Raw genomic sequence first — 15,961 nt, 5'->3', positions numbered from 1 at the left:
GAATCTTCCTGACCTAGGGATGGAACCTGGGTCTCCTAAATTGCAGACAGATTCTTTACCATTTGAGCCAAGCTATCCCTTATGTGGCAAAGGCCAACAACTATACCTGGGTTTTAGATTCAACTCTCTGGACCTTTCCAGAAGCCTTAAGTGATGATAATCCCTTCTCTGGCTTCTGTTTCACTGGATCTTCACTTACACTTTTTAAATCACTCTCATTTTCAATAAAAACTGGTATATAAAAGAATGTCCTTATTCTTTGGAATGGTACCCAAATGTTTTAGTTTTAGAGAAACATGATGTCTGCAACATATTCATATATATTTTTGTTGTTGTTCAGTCAGTCAGACATGTCTGACTCTTTGTGACCCCATGGACTGCAGCATGCCAGGCTTCCCTGTCCATCACCAACTCCTGGAGTTTGCTCCATAAGTTTGCAAACTCATGTCCGTTGAGTCCATAATGCCATCCAAGCATCTCATCCTCTGTTGCCCTCTTCTCCTTCTGCCCTCAATCTTTCCCAGAATCAGAGTCTTTTCCAATGAATCAGCTCTTCGCATCAGGAGGCCAAAGTATTGGAGCTTCAGCTTCAGCATCAGTCCTTCCAATGAATATTCAGGGTTGCTTTTCCTTTAGGATTGACTAGCTTGATCTCTTTGCTTGATCTCTTTGCTTGATCTCCTTGCTTGATCTCCTTTTCCTTTAGGATTGACTGCTTGATCTCCCCTATCCAAGGGACTCTCAACAGCCTTACAAATAGCTAAGAAGAGAAGAGAAAGTAAAAAGGCAAAGGATAAAAGAAAAGATATACCCATCTGAATGCAGAGTTCCAAAGAATAGCAAGGAGAGATAAGAAAGCCTTCTTAAGTGAACAATGCAAAGAAACAGAGGAAAGCAACAGAATGGAAAACACTAGTGATCTCTTCAAGAAAATAAGAGATACCAAGGGAACATTTCATGCAAAGATGGGCAAAATAAAGGACAGAAATGGCAAGGACCTAACAGAAGCAGGAGGTATTTAGAAGAGGTGGCAAGAATACACAGAACTATACAAAAAAGATCTTAATGGCCTGGATAACCACAATGGTGTGGTCACTCACCTAGAGTCAGATATCCTGGAGTGTGAAGGCAAGTGGGCTTTAAGAAGCATTAATATGAACAAAGTTAGTGGAAGTGTTGAAATTCAAGCTGAGCTGTTTAAAATCCTAAAAGATTATGTTGTTAAAGTGTTGTACCCAATATGCCAGCAAATTTGGAAAACTCAGCAGTGGCCACAGGACTGGAAAAGTCAGCTTTCATTCCAATCCCAAAGAAGAACAATGCCAAAGAATGTTCAAACTACCCACAATTACATTCATTTTGCATGCTAGCAAGGTAATGCTCAAAATCCTTCAAGCTAGGCTTCAACAATATATGAACTGAGAACTTCCAGATATATGTACATGTATAAGAGAGAGAATGATAAAGTAAATGGGGCAAGTGTAGACAATTGGTGAATCTGGAAAATGTTATTTGAGAGTTCCTTGTACTAGTCTTGCAATTTTCTGAAAGGGTATAATTATATCAATACGAAAAGTTGTCAAGAAAGTAAAGCAAAAAGAAAACCTTTGACAACTGCCTTCCTTACAGCCAATCTCCTCTCACTTCCACAGACTTCTCAGGAGTCTAGAATTGGCTCATTTCCTCATCTCCACCAACTCAGTCTCTCCACCATAACTTCTAGAAACTCCTTCTTCTGACATTCTTTCTTTACTTTTCAGGAAGCCACTCATCGGACTGACATCCCATCTCTGCCTGCTCTGTGGTTCATCTTCCATCTCCAACTGGACTTCTTCAAGGATCAGTCCAAGGCTTTCTCCTCTTCTTTACTCCTCTGAAACATTAATTACCACTCAGAAATGTCTAGTCTAGTTCCCCAACCTCCTTTCTTTCTGTCAGGTTTTCCAACAAGCCCTGTTTCTTCCCACTGAACCTATCCTTCCTTCTTGTAGATAACTATTCTAAAAAATGGAAGAGGAGGGAATACTTCCAAGTTTACTCTATGAGCCCAGTATTATCCTAACACCAAAACTAGACAAAGACATCACAAGAAAACTATAGACAAATATTATGAATACAGACAAAACTAGCAACATATAAAAAGGATTATACTCTGTGATCAAGCAGAACTTACCCCAGAAATGCAAAGTTACTTTAACACCTGCAAATCAATGTAATACACTATAATAGAATAAAGGACAAAAACCACAACAGACACACACACACACACAATAATTTGACAAAGTCAAATACCCACTTGCTATCAAAACACTCAATAAGCTAGGAATAGAAGGGAACGTCCTCAATCTGATAAAGAGTAATTTTTTTTTCTGGCCACTCATTGCAGCATGCACAACTTCCCCTAACCAAGGACCAAACCCATGTCCCCTGGCCACTGGACCACCAGGGAAGTCCTAAAGGGCATTTTTTTTTTTTTTCTAACGGGAATTTTTGAAAAACCTATAGGTAGCATGGAACTTAATGGTGAAAGACTGAATGCTTTTGTGTTAAGATTGGCAACAATATTAACTGCTTTCGTCATTTCTATACAACATTCTACTGAAGGTTTGAGCTGCACAATTAGGCAAGAAAATGAAATAAAAATTTTCCAGCTTGGACAAAGAAAAGTAAAACTATTTCTATTAGCAGAAGACATGATCTTATGTATCAGAGAAGACAACGGCAACCCACTCCAGTACTCTTGCCTGGAGAATCCCATGGACGGAGGAGCCTGGTAGGCTGCAGTCCATGGGGTCGAGAAGAGTTGGACACGACTGAGCAACTTCCCTTTCACTTTTCACTTTCATGCATTGGAGAAGGAAATGGCAACCCACTCCAGTGTTCTTGCCTGGAGAACACTTTTCACTTTCATGCATTGGAGAAGGAAATGGCAACCCACTCCAGTGTTCTTGCCTGGAGAATCCCAGGGACAGCAGAGCCTGGTGGGCTGTCGTCTATGGGGTCACACAGAGTCGGACACGACTGAAGTGACTTAGCAGTAGCAGCATGATCTTATGTATAGAAAGTCCCAATGAATCCACTTAAAAAAAACTAGTGGAAAAAAAAAAAAAAACTAGTGGAATAACTAAACAAGTTAATCAAGGTTGCAGGATACAAAGATCAATACAGAAAAATCATTTGTATGTATATACACTAGCAGTAAACAATCTAAAAATGAAATTAGGACTTCCCTGGTGGTCCAGTGGTTAAGAATTTGTCTGCCAATGCAGCGATACAGCTTTGACCCCTGGTCCAAGAAGATCCCACATGCCTTGGGGCAACTAAGCCTTTGCATCACAACTACTTAGCCTGTGCTCTAGAGCCCATGTTCTACAACAAAAGAAGTCACCACAACGAGAAGCCCATGCACTGCAACTGGAGACTAGCCCCAACTCGTCGCAACTAGAAAAAGCCCACGCAAAGCAACAAAGACCCAGTGCAGCCAAAGATAAATAAAATAAACAAAAATAAATTGTAAAAAAGATAAAAATAAAATAATAATATAATTTCATTTATAAAAGCATAAAAAGAATAAAATACTGTAGCTCAGTCAGTAAAGACTCTGCCTGCAATGCAGGAGACCTGAGTTCTCTTCCTGGGTTGGGAAGAACTCCTGGAGAAGGAAATGGCAACCCACTCCAGGACTCTTGCCTGGAGAATCCCATGGACAGAGGAGCCTGGTGGGCTCCATGAGTCCATGAGGTCTCAAGAGTTGGACACAACTTAGCAACTAAACCACCATACATTTAATGAAATATATGTAAGGCATGTACACTGAAAACTATTTTAAAATATTGAAAGAAACTAAAGATCTAAGTGAATGGAAAGACATTCTATGTTCACAGAATAGAACACTTACTATTTTAAAATGACAATATTGCCCAAATTGATGTATGGATGAATACAATTCTTACAAAATCTGTTGGCTTTTTTTTAAATTTGCAGATGCTGACAAAACTATTTTAAAACTTCATATGGAAATGCAAGGGGTCCATAAAGCCGAACAATCTTAAAAACAAAGAACACAAAGTTATAGTATCCATACTTTTCGATTTCAAAACCAACTACAAACAAACAAACCACCAACTACAAGCTTCAGTAATCAAGGCTGTAGTATTGAAATAAGGACAGTCATAAAGGTCAATGTAATAAAATTGAGAGTTTTGATGTAAAATTTTATATTTATGGTCAACTCATTTTCTCCAGCATCCAAGACAATTCCACAGGACAAAAACAGTCTTTTCAACACTGAGACAACTGGATCTCCATATACAAAAAAAGGTAAAATAACTCAAGTACTTTGGAAAACAGTTTAGCAGTTCCTCAGTTGTTAGAGTTACACTTGGATCAGGCAATTCCATTCCTAGGTATCAATATATATGTTCAAGAGAAATAAAAACATGTGTCTGCACAAACTGTACACAGATGTTTATGTGTGCATGCATGCTCAGTTGCTTAGTCATATTTGACTCTTGAGACCCCACGGACTATAGTCCGCCAGGCTCCTCTACTCATGGGACTTTCCGAGCAAGAATACTGGAATGAGTTGTTATTTCCTCCTCCAGGGGATCTTCCCTACCCAGGGAACAAACCTGAGTCTCTTAAGTAGCCTGCATTGACAGGCAATTTCTTTACCAATGAGCCACCTCAGAAGCCCCCACAGATGTTCATAGCAGCTTTATTTATAAGAGCTAAAAGGGGGAAATAATCCAAATATCCATCAACTGATGAACGGATGAATAAAATGCAGGGGGCACTAGTGGTAAAATGCCTTATGGCAGGAAAAAAAAAAAAGAGGAATTAAAGAGCCTCTTGATGAAGGTGAAAGAGGAGAGGGAAAAAGCTGGCTTAAAACTCAACATTCAAAAAAAGGTCATGGCATCTGGTCCCATCACTTCATGACAAACAGATGGGGAAACAATGGAAACAGTGACAGACTTTATTTTCTTGGGCTCCAAAATCACTGTGAAAGATGACTGCAGCCATGAAATTAAAATTTCATTCTTCCTTGGAAGAAAAGCTATGACAAACCTAGACAGCATATTAAAAAGTAGAGACATTACTTTGTCAGCAAAGGTCCATCTAGTCAAAGCTATGGTTTTTCCGGTAGTCATGTATGGATGTGAGAGTTGGACCATAAAGAAGGCTGAGCACCAAGGCATTGATGCTTTTGAACTGTGGTGTTGGAGAAGACTCTTGAGAGTTCTTTGGACTGCAAAGAGATCAAACCAGTCAATCCTAAAGGAAATCAACCCTGAATATTCATTGGAAGGATTGATGCTGAAGCTGAAGCTCCAATACTTTGGCCACCTGATGCAAACAGCTAACTCATTAGAAAAGACCCTGATGCTGGGAAAGACTGAAGGCAGGAGAAGGGGAGAACAGAGGAGGAGATGTTTGGAAGGTATCACTGACTCAATGGATTTGAGTTTGAGCAAACTCTGGGAGATGGTGAAGGACAGGCAAGCCTCGCGTCCTGTGGTTCACGGGGTTGCAAACAGTCAGACACGACTGAGCAACTGAAGGACAACAACTAGTGGTAAAGAACCCGCCTACCAATGCAGGAGATGTAAGAGATGCTGACTCAATCCCTGGGTGGGGAAGATCCCCTGGAGAAGGGCATGGCAAACCACTCCACTATACTTGCCTACAGAATCCCATTGATAGGGAAGCCTAGAGGGTTATGGGACATAGGGTGGCACTAAAGCAATTTAGCAAGAACACACACATATGAATATAAGGAATATTTTTCTGCAGTAAAGGAATTAAGTTCCAATACATGCTAGCACAAGAACAAACTTTTAAAACATTATACTTGGTGAAAGAAGCTACTCAAGAAAGACCACACGTTGTATGATGGCATTTATATCAAATATGCAAACAAACCTATAGAGACAAAAAGTAGACTAGTAATTGCCTAGGACTCTAGGGCCTCAGAAGGAGGCCCTTCTGAATAGAAAGTGACTGCTAATTGATAACAGGGTTTTTCTTAGAGGTGATGAAAATATTCTAAAATTAGACTGTGATGATGGATGCACAATCCTGGGCGTATACGAAAAACCACGAGACTTTACAGTTTAAATAAGCAAATTTTATAATACGTGAATTATAGTTTGGAAAAGTTATTTTTAAAAAAGAACCAAAGCTCATCTAGACACGCAAATTCTGGGGCTTCCGCAAAGGGTTGGCTGCAGAGGCCGTGCAAGGTGGGGGTAGGAGGGGTTTGGGAACTTGCCAGGGAAAGCGGCCATAACTTCCCAATTATTAAAGAACGGTGTCCTAATTGCCTAGAGAATCCCCGAGATGCCTCGCGGAGAGCCCCCTCCCTCCCTACCTCCTCTCAATCGAAAGCCTTCAAGAGTCCACAGAGAAAACTAGCCCAGAAAAGTCGCCGGGTCCCAGTTGCACTCACCACCGGGCAGTAGCTGCAGTCTGGAACCGGAAGCGGTTGCGCCACGTTTGTTATGGGAAAAGTGAGGTTTGAAAGGAAGTCACCAGAACCATCTTTACTTAGGGCAGGGAAGAAAGGGGAAAGGCAATTACGGGCATCTTGACTGAGGGCATTGGCCCTGTCGATGATGCGTTCCTGGAAGGAGTAGTTTGTTCGATTTCTAGAGGTTTATTGATCAATGTGCTTGAAAGTGAAAGTCGCTCGGTCGTGTCCGACTCTTTGCGACCCCATGGACTATACAGTCCGTGGAATTCTCCAGGCCAGAATACTGAGGTGGGTAGCCTTTCCCTTCTCTAGCGGATCCTCCCAACCCAGGGATCAAACTCGGTTTCCCGCATTGCAGGGGGGATTGTTTACCAGCTGAGCTATAAGGGAAGCCCAAGAATACTGGAATAGGTAGCCTATCCCTTCTCCCGAAGATCTTCCCAACCCAGGAATCAAACTGAGGTCTTCTGCAATGCAGGCAAGTTTTTTACCAAATGAGCTATCAGGGAAGCCTGGTGTGCTTGGTAGACAGGAAATGGCATAGGAAAAATGTTTTAAATATTTAAAAACCTGAATGTATATGTTAAAAAAAAAGTGTAGTGAAATTAACAAAAAGAATGTTAATATTTCAACCTGTTGCATTCAAGTCAGTTCAGTTCAATTCAGTCGCTCAGTCGTGTCCGACTCTTTGCAACCCCATGAATCGCAGCACGCCAGGCCTCCCTGTCCATCACCAACTCCCGGAGTTCACCCAGACTCATGTCCATTGAGTCAGTGATGCCATCCAGCCATCTCATCCTCTGTCGTCCCCTTCTCCTCTTGCCCCCAATCCCTGCCAGCATCAGAGTCTTTCCCAATGAGTCAACTCTTCACATGAGGTGGCCAAAGTACTGGAGTTTCAGCTTTAGCATCATTCCTTCCAAAGAAATCCCAGGGCTGATCTCCTTCAGAATGGACTGGTTGGATCTCCTTGCAGTCCAAGGGACTCTCAAGAGTCTTCTCCAACACCACAGTTCAAAAGCATCAGTTCTTTGGCGCTCAGCCTTCTTCACAGTCCAACTCTCACATCCATACAGAACCCTGTAAATTAGGAGTCCTACACTTGTGAAAAATTTAAATAACACTATCTAATCACTGTCAGATACTTTGAGCTTACCACAAGTAAGCTGGCTGATGTAGTGACCTTTTGAAGGCAAATTTATAGATACAATTAGAAGTAAAACTAATTGTGAACTTTCCTTCACATTCAGACAAATCTAACACAGAAACTGTAATTTTACTTTTACTTCCAGCTTTGTACTTTGATAATCAGTGTACAATTTTGATTTTCACATTTTTGTATGTAATATGGCTCATAAAAACCACTCTTCCAAAGTAGCATGATAGAGTGTGATTAAAGAAACCCTGGAATGCTCAAACCCCTTCCTGAATATGCATGTACCCTTAACTTAAAAATTCCTTAATTCCCCTCCTCTCCATTTTAGAAATGAGAAACTCAAATATAAGTGAATGAAATTTATTATCTGATTGTGCAACCATTAAAAATTATTTTAAAAATAACAAAAGGAAATTATGGATCATGAACTGCATTGTCATTTTTCATGTCTCTTTAGTCTCCTTTAACCTCTGTTTCTCCGTACACAGATGTTTGTGCATCTTCTTTGTATTCTTGGAATTTATTTATTTATTTATTTTGATCGTGCTAGGTCTTCATCGCTGCACGTGGACTTGCTGTAGTTGGAGATCTAGTGGAGATCAGCTACTCTCTAGTTGCAGTGCACAGGCTTCTCACTGCAGTGGCTTCTCCTGTTGCACAGCACAGGCTCTAAGCATGCTGGCTTCAGTAGCTGCAGTTTGCTGGCTCTAGAGTGTAGGCTCAGTAGTTGTGCCCCAAGTGCTTAGTTGCTCCTCAGTGTGTGGAATCTTCCCAGACCAGAAATTGAACTGGTGTTCTCTACATTGCAAGGTGGACTCTTAACCACTGGATCACCAGGGAAGCCCGGCGTTGACATTTTTGAAGAGTACTGGTCAGTTGTGTTGTTGACTGTCCCTCAATCTGAGTTTTCCTGATGCTGCCACCCTGTTCTCAATGGCGCTGAACATTGCTGATCACTCCCATCCTCTGGAAAGTCCTTGTCTCTGAGTTTCCCTGATAACACCTTCTCCCAGTTTTCCTCTTTCCTCTCTCAATCATCTGAATCTCCTTTACAAACTCTTTCTCTTCAGTGGAACCTCTCTCAGGGTTCTTGAATCTCCTCTTTTCTCTCCTGTGCAGATGACTCCCAAACCTCTAAGCCAGTCTTGTTCTGAGATTCAAGTTAACATCTTCTCCAATACCTTTATCTCAGCCTCCAACACCTCCCAAACAACCTGCTCTTGTTACCCGAAAATTGGATTTGTCTCTTGGTGGATATCAAACTAAAAGATACAACCAAGCCAAAAATCAGAAGAAAGGATTGATTACTTTCAGTGAGTTAGGAGAACACCTGGGGTCTTTCCCAAAGTAGTGTCTCCCTGAACAGCAGAATTAAGGAATTTTTAAGTTAAGGGTACATGCGTATTCATGAAGGGGTTTGAGCAGAGGAGAATTCAACATAGAATTGAGGAGAAGGTCCCAAGTTGCTTTTTTTAAAAAAATATTTATTTGTTTATTTGGCTGCCCCAGGTCTTAGTTGCAGCATATGGGATCTAGTTCCCTGCTCAGAGATGGAACCTGGGCCCCTTGCATTGGGAGCATGGAGTCTTAGCCACTGGATCACCAGGAAGTCCCCCAAATTTTCATTGATTGAAGTCAGGAAGGTCAGTAAAAAGCAATATCTTCATCCATTAGTTTCCAATAGATCTGGTGGTTGAGTGCTGGGGCAGAGGGGTAAATTCTGCAAAATAGCTCAAGAAATTGCTTTAGGCTAATTTTTAACATTGAAACAGAACTAAGAGTCGTTACAACAGATTTATTATCTTTGTTATTGTTACTTTTCTTGACTGGTAATAATCATTTTTCCTGCATTCTTTTGTCCCCTTAAGATCATTAATTTCTGAGGCTTGTTCAAGGGTAAGCTTTCATCCAGACTTAGATCACAAAATGGCTTAGGCTAAAAGTGGCTTCTCTTGTGTTAAGAAAGCCCTGTTTGGGTACTGCAACCCACTCCAGTGTTCTTGCTTGGAGAATCCCATGGACAGAGGGGCCTAGTGGGCTACAGTCTATGGGGTTGCAAAGAGTTGGACGCAACTAAGCAACTAACACACACACACACAAACACGCCCTATCTGCTTACACACCTACACCAGAATCTCCTGTTTCAGTGAGTCAAACCATTTGCCAATGACAGAAAATTTTTCTCCTTCTTTGTCAACATGTTTCATATCCATCAGGAATCAAAGCATCTTGCAGATTCTTTCTCTTAAAGATCTATTGACTAGATCTTAATTCTCTTCATTTTCACTGCAACTTTCTCAGTAGAGCTCACCTGTATCGTGGTAGCATTAGTCGATCAGTCGTGTCCTACTCTTTGTGATCCCATGGACTCTAGCCCACCAGACTCCTCTGTCCATGGAATTCTCCAGGCAAGAATACTGGAGTGGGTAGCCATTCCCTTCTCCGGGGGATTTTCCCAACCCAGGCATCGAATCCAGATCACCCGAATTGCAGGCGGGTTCTTTACCATCTGAGTCACCAGAGAAGTATCCACTACCTGTATGACAAAAGCTTTCCATCTCCCCTGAAGCTTGTTTTCTTTTTTTGTTTTTTCTCTTTTTGGCTGTACTGCACAGCACAAGTCCTAACCACAGGACTGCCAGGGAATTCTCCCGATTTTTGTTTTTCTTTTTTAAACAATATCTATTTATTTCTGGCTGTGCTGGGTCTTTGTTGCTGCTCATGGGCTTTCTCTAGTTGTGGCAAGCAGGGGATATTCTCTAGTTGTGGTGTGTAGGCTTCTCATTGCAGTGGCTTCTGCTGTTGCAGATCATGGGCTCTAGCAAGTGGGCTCTAGCAAGTAGTTGTGGGACTTAGGCTCAGTAGTTGTGGCACAAAGGGCTTCATTGCCCTGTGGCACATGGGATCTTCCCCAACCAGGGATCAAGCCTGTGTCCCTCACATTGGCAGGCAGATTCTTAACCACTGGACTAGGGAAGCCCAGAGTTTTCTTTTTAAAAGCCCAGTTTTTTCTTTTAATCACCTCACTCTCTTCCCTTCAGGCTAACACTCAAACTTCTTAACCAGACTTAGAGGGTTCCTTACCTCCTGTCGGTGGTGGTGGTTTAGTCACTAAGTCATGTCCAACTCATTGCGACTCCATGGACTGTAGCCCGCCAGCTCCTCTGTCCATGGGGTTTCCCAGCTAAGAAGTGGGTTGCCATTTCCTTCTCTAGGGAATCTTCTTGACCCAGGATTGAACTCAGGTCTCTTGCACTGCAGGCGGTCTCCTGCTTGGGAAGTGGATTCTTTTCTGACTCAGCCACCTGGGAAGTCTTACCTTCCATTACTATCCCCCAACCCTCCACCTATACACTATTTTCTTTTCCTTAAATACGCTATGCTTGCTCTCTCTTGTTCTTCAGTCTCCAAGTCCTGAAGACTTGTGACTCCATGGACGCCACTCCTGCCTCTGAGCTTTTTATATCCATGCAGTTTCCTCCTTGGGAACACTCTTCTCTCCTTTTGTCTCTGTCATGCTTCTGAGTTCAGAAGGAGAAGGGGGCGACAGAGGATGAGATGGTTGGATGGCATCACCAACTCAATGGACATGAGTTTGAGCAAACTCCAGGAGATAGTGAAGGACAGGCAAACCTGGCATGCTGCAGTCCATGGGGTCACAAAGAGTCGGACATGACTTAGTGACTGAACAAAAGCAATGATGTTTCTGAGTTCAGCATTAGGAAATTCTTTCAGGAAACCTTCTCTGACTTGTCAAATGTGAGTTTGTTATCCCTCTCAGAAAGCCCACTTTCCTCCATTTACCTTCATGTTTCGCTCACTAGACTATAAGTGCCTTGAGGGCAAGTACAATACTACCATGTCTGTTTCATACTTTTGTCCAGACCCCCGCCTAATGACTCACATGTAAGTGCTCGAGAAAGTGCTATTATATCCAGGAATAACTAAGTCTCTTCCCAGGTCTCCTCCGTTCCCCTCCCCACGCCACCCCCACTCAACCCTTACCTCCCCCAAGAAGTCTAAAAATCATGACTTCTCTCTGACCTTTTATCAGTAAAACAACATGTGGAGCCTCTTGTCACTGTCACTCTTGCCCTGAAAAACAAGTTTGTTCGCTTATAAACTAACTCTTATTTATCTCTACTCTCTAGTTGCAGTGCGTAGGCTTCTCATTGCAGTGGTGGAGCACGGGCTGGGCACGTGGGCTTCAGTAATTGTGGCACACAGGCTTAGTTGTTCCAAGGCATGTGGGATCTCAGTTCCCAGACAAGGATCAAACCCATGTCCCCTGCATTGGCAGACGTCTTCTTTTATCTACTGCGCTACCAGGGAAGTTCAAGATTTATCTTTCTAATGGGAGCGATTTCCTGGAGCAAATTTCTGAAGTCTGGCGTGACTTTCTTTGCCACATAGCATGGCTCAGGCCATCCTTTCTTATCACTTTCAGTTGGTCAGTGCACAGGAAATGAAAACTAATCAAAGTCATCATCAAAACAAAATAGTTAATAATTGAGACCTTTAATCTGCACAGGTAGCAAAATAATTTACCGCATTACAAAAGGGCCAAAAGAAAAAGTTGTTTTGCCATTGACAGTATAATGACTGGGTAAATTGATTTATGTCACAGTCTGATGAAACTCTTATATTTCATAGTTGATTTTTCTGCCATCAGCTAAGCTACTTTAGCCAAATCTCTTTCAGCAGAAAGTCTTTCAAAGTAGAATAATATTATTTGCAATGATCTTATTTCTCCCTGTCATTCTGAACCTTGATCTAATTGTTCTTCCTTCTGGGGATTTAGCTTTAAGCTAGAGCTCATCTTGCCCTGGAGAAAGAAGAAAGGAAACCTTACTTTAAGGGTTAAGTAATTGATGAAATGCAAGGTATCTTACTGTTTTTCAGTCATGCAATGTTATAAAGCCATAATTAAGCAGTAAGTTGATAACCAAGAAAAGAATATCAGATGGATAATTCCCTGACTAGATTGGAATATCCATAAAGGTAGAGGTGTGGGTTTTATTTTCCAATGAATACCCAGCACCGGACAACGTGTCATTCAATACCTTTTTGGGAAGGTTATATAATGAACATAAACTTGGACCTTAAGGTCTAAAAATCAATACTGGCACAATAATAGGCAAATGGTAAAGACTTTAAAAACACTGCTTGTTGACCATTCCATGATACTAACAAAAAGCATCAATTTTTGGCACCTTGAGCCTATGAAAGCTTAACGAATGACATGTGATTTCATGATGAGGTGGACAGATATGACTGACCTAAGGCCTAGAGCCATAGGCACCTACATGTGCAGTCAGGAGAGGCTTCAATCTTAACTCTCTTACTCATCAATTCTATGACTGTAGCCATTAACCTCTGTGAGCCTTAATTTTCCCTTCTCTAAAAAGGGAACAATAAATGCTTTCCAAGACTATTAAAAAAAAAAAAAAAAACTGCTTGATAGGGTAATTGACTGGCTGATTGCCAACAATTCTAAATTCACTTTTCTCTCAAATTAGTGGTTTGAGCAATACCAGTATAACCAAGCTAAGGTTCATGTGTGGAGCAAAAAGCCAAACTCTGAAAGTGAGTATTTACAGCAAATTAAGGGTTTATTTGCAACACACAAAGCAAGATCCACGCCATCTTAGTCTCTGAGTTGGGAATGTTTTAAGGGGAAGAAGAGAGAAATGAATATTAATCATAGTCTTGTGACATTTTTGAGACATTTCTTAATTGTAGTTTTGGGAGTCAGGATGTCTCTGATTTAAGATTCTCTGGCCAGGTCATCCATAGCTTGGGAATCTACGAGCTCATTTTGCCCTGGAGAAACAACCTGAGTTTATACGTTAATGATTATGCCTATTACAGCAATTTTAGTACATTAATAATGTTAGTGACAATAGTGAGTTTAGTCATCTGACTCTGGTTGATTAGGATCAGTTGCCACAGGACTGAGGTCAGAAGGGACAAAAGGAATTGAGGTCAGAGAAAATAATCAAGGGAGTAAAGCTGTGGATAGATTACTCATAGTCTTGGAAAGGGAACTTGTCTTTAGGGGGTCTTGGTCTTACCAGATATAATGAATGCTTTTGCATGTCAGCAGAAAACAAATGCAACTTGAAGAAACTGATACATTTCTGAATACTAAGGAAATAATTTGACCCTTACACATTTATTGGAATGTAAGGCCTCAAGGCTTCTTCTTCTTCTTTTTTTCCCGCCACACTGTGCAGTTTGTGGGATCTTAGTTACCTGACCAGGGATTGAAACTAGGTCCTTGTCAGTGAAAGCATTATGCCCTAACCACTGGATCCCAAGGAATTCCTGGTGAATGTGATGCCTCAGGTCTTATAAGGAACTACTTACAAGGCTTAGAAATCAATATATACAATATGGTAATAATTTGTATATGCTTAAATTCTGCCAAAGAATGATTAAAGGACATGAATAAGTATTTTACTTGGGAACTTCATAAAACATATAGTATATTCTAATTACTATTGCTGCAACAATAAATTACCCCCAAACTTAGAGGTGTAGGGGAGCAGAATTTGTCACTCCAAAACATGTCTCTGGCATATTAATTATTTTAAACTGGCTATTTTCTAGAAAACAGTAGACTTGGGAAAACTCTGAAAACCAAGTAGGAGTTACCCTTTTAAAAGAAATATTTAACTCTAGAAACTCTTATCAATAGAGAAGGCACTGACTTAAATCTGCACAACCTTACCCTCATTTGCTATGCTTTTCCTGTAACTTTCCATAACTGACTCACCCCACCTCAACACTCTCTTTGTCTTTAGTTGAGGGTGGTATTTAAGGTGAAAGTTTGGGCTGTTTTGGTGAATTACTCAATTTTCCTGGGTTTCTCCTATGTACACATTATTTCACTTTTATTTGGTTTCCTCTTGTTATTCTGTCTCATGTCAGTTCAATTCTAGACCAGCCAGAAGAAAGAACCTAGAAAGAAAGAGGGAAATGTCTTCCTCCCCTACAGAGGCTTATTATCCCTTAGGGTTCCCGTGGGCCAGTTATCTGGCATGTTCTAAGTTGCTTCAGCTGTGTCTGACTCTGTGACTCTGAGGACCATCGCTCGCCAGGCTCCTCTGTCCATGGGATTCTCCAAGCAAGAATACTGGAGTGGGTTGCAGTGGAGTGATTAGATGCAATCGTGTCCATACTGACTTCTCCACAGAGCTGTGTGTGTGTGTGTGTGTGTGTGTGTGTGTGTGTGTGTCTGTGTGTGTGTATGTGCTCATAGCAAAGAACCAATCTTAGCTCAGTTTATAAAAAAAAACTGCCTGCAGGGCTTCCTTGGTGGCTCAGTGATAAAGAATCCATTTGCCATTGCAGGAGATATGGGTTCGATCCCTGATCCAGGAAGATGCCACATGCTGCAGAACAACTAAGCTCATGTTCTACCACTATTGAGCCTGTGCTCTAGAGCCTGGGAGCCACAACTACTGAATCCCACAGCTAGAGCCGGTATTCCACGATAAGAGAAGCCACCACAATGAGAAGGCCTTGCAGCGTGACTAGAGAGTAACCCTCAAAGCAACGAAGACCCAGCACAGATGTAAATAAATAAACAAACAAACAAGATATACACCCACATATATTTGTATGTATATACACAAAGAATCCAGATCTAATACCAATAAAAATTTTTAAAAACTGCCTACAAGCTGGATTTTGCCCATAAACCCCAATTTGCTGGTCCCTACTCTAGACACAATCCAAGAGACCAAGATGGAAGCTGCCACCTCTTTAAAGGCCTAGCCTGTGAAGTCATAGACTGTCCTTTCCACTGTATTCTATTAGAATACATAATCACTTATGGCTTGATTTCATTGTGGGAGGGGAATTACACAAGGGTTTGAAGACTGCTAAAGGCAAGGATCATCTGAGGCTATCCTGAAGGCTGACCCACAAAAGTGTCTGAGGACGAGACTTCCCAGGCAATCTAGTAGTTAAGACTTCACCCTGCCAATTCAGGGGGCATGAGTTTAATCTGTGGTCAGGGAGCTAAGATCTCACATGCTGCCATGGCATGGCCAAAAGATTAAAAAAAGTCTATGGAGGACTTCCCTGGTGGTTCAGTGGATAAGAATCCACCTGCCAATGAAAGAGACATAGGTTTGGTCCCTGGTCTGGGAAGATTCCACAATGCCAGGAACAACTGAGCCCACGTACCACAACTACTGAGCCCACGCTCTAGAGCCCATGACCGACAACCACTGAAGCCCGAGTGTCTAGAACCTGTGTTCCAAGACAAGGGAAGCCACTGCAATGAGAAGCCCATGCACCACAACTAAAGAGTAGCCCCC

The 15,961-nt window shown here is 41.6% G+C and overlaps 1 protein-coding gene and 1 long non-coding RNA gene across 8 annotated transcripts in view; one reads left to right on the top strand and one right to left on the bottom strand.

The window, feature by feature from the left end:
• The window catches only part of SHLD1 (shieldin complex subunit 1), a 171,402-nt gene that overhangs the window by 110,322 nt on the left and 45,119 nt on the right, over positions 1 to 15,961 (bottom strand). For 2 of the 7 annotated variants that reach the window (XM_070801149.1, XM_070801150.1), the window contains exon 1: positions 6,374 to 6,479. The exons of 1 other annotated variant lie outside the window; for it this stretch is intronic. The gene's annotated coding sequence lies outside the window, so the exon portion shown is untranslated. Of the gene's footprint in view, positions 1 to 6,373; positions 6,551 to 15,961 lie in introns of those variants that run through there. 4 more of the 7 variants (XM_019973367.2, XM_019973368.2, XM_019973369.2 and 1 more) reach the window with 4 other exon arrangements.
• LOC139186514 (uncharacterized) lies at positions 6,576 to 15,318 on the top strand. Its single transcript, XR_011570096.1, has 2 exons — positions 6,576 to 6,763; positions 14,988 to 15,318. It is a non-coding gene; the product is annotated as an uncharacterized lncRNA (long non-coding RNA).

This window comes from Bos indicus, chromosome 13 (genome assembly GCF_029378745.1).
Source record: "Bos indicus isolate NIAB-ARS_2022 breed Sahiwal x Tharparkar chromosome 13, NIAB-ARS_B.indTharparkar_mat_pri_1.0, whole genome shotgun sequence".
NCBI lineage: Eukaryota > Metazoa > Chordata > Mammalia > Artiodactyla > Bovidae > Bos > Bos indicus.
Note: the sequence above shows the minus strand (reverse complement) of the source record. Positions and strands in the feature narration are given on the sequence as shown.